General features: G+C 38.3%; 1 non-coding gene across 1 annotated transcript; it reads left to right on the forward strand.

Annotated features, from left to right (window-relative positions):
* The first annotated feature begins 393 nt into the window (after nt 1-393).
* LOC145135377 (small nucleolar RNA R71) lies at nt 394-500 on the forward strand. Its single transcript, XR_013719838.1, has one exon. It is a non-coding gene; the product is annotated as a small nucleolar RNA R71 (small nucleolar RNA).
* The last annotated feature ends 761 nt before the right edge of the window (nt 501-1,261 follow it).

A 1,261-nucleotide genomic window follows, 5' to 3' on the forward strand; every position in this document is an offset into this window, starting at 1 on the left:
TCAATTTGGTAGAGATCATACTTAAGTTCTTGAATTTCTTTCACATCTCGTTCTCTCTTGTACTCCACCTCACAATCCTTAGTAGAATGGGGTCCCCTACAAGCTCTGCATCTATCATGAATTGATCCACCCATTTTTGTGATCTTTTCTTGCATTGCGTCGAGCTTTGCAATTACTGCACTGATAGTATCTCGACCTCCATATTTACTTGACTTTCCTCTAGTGAAATCCTCCTTTGAGTTGTGATACTCTCTTGAATGCTTAACGAATTCTTCAATCAAAGCTTTATTTGTTGTCGGATTCTTCTTTGCAATGGGCCCTTGCGAGTCTAGAAGTTGACGAGTGCACACATTAACTCCATCATAAAATATCGAGATTTCTTGTTGCACATTGAAGTCATGTTGAGGGCAATGTCGTAACAATCTCTTGTAACGCTCCCAAGCTTCGTATAGCGACTCCCCTTCTAATTGTTGAAAATTTTGTATGTTTCTTTTATGCTTTGCCACTTTTAAAGGAGGGGTCAACTGGTTTATGAACTCTGTCTTAAAATCAGCCCATGTCGTGATTGCTCCAAAAGGAAGTGATTTTAACCATTCCATAGCTTCACCCTTCAATGTGACCGGAAAAAGTCGAAGCATCACCGCATCTTTACTCACATTTGGTGCATGAAAATAATGTGAAATCTCCACCACCTCTTCTATATGCTCATAAGCGTCCTCGTGCTCCTTCCCATAAAAAGGTAGTTCCCTTAACATATTGATAATGTGCCCCGAAAGTTCAAACTTTGTCGTGGCTGGGATTTTTTGTGGATAAAGGCCCCATCTATTGTCGTTCATCATATGTCGCTTGTATTCTTCCATTGACATGGTCGTGATGTCCCCCATTTTTTTCCTGCTAAGATAAAACTAGAAAAACACGCGTAAAAAGAACAAAAAAAACAAATAAACGAAAAACTAATTGGAGCGAGACCACGATGTGGTGAAGATTACCATGACGTGGTTGCGTCTCAGAGAAAAAAAAGCTAAAATAAACAAATGAAACAAAAGTAACTTTTTGTGGTTTCTACCCCGCAAAAAGGAGCGAATAACTAAAAGCAATTAAACTAATAATCAAATAAGCCGTTCCCCGACAACGACGCCAAAAACTTGATGTGCACAAATTATACCTATCAACTTTTAAATTTATAACCTAACAAACTTATACTAACTATGAACCTATAGGCAGTGTACTTAGTCAGATTATAGTATAGTTTGGGTAAGTC

Source organism: Lactuca virosa, chromosome 8, assembly GCF_052849685.1.
Source record: "Lactuca virosa cultivar CGN04683 chromosome 8, Lactuca_virosa_CGN04683_v6, whole genome shotgun sequence".
In the NCBI taxonomy this organism is placed as follows: Eukaryota; Viridiplantae; Streptophyta; class Magnoliopsida; order Asterales; family Asteraceae; genus Lactuca; species Lactuca virosa.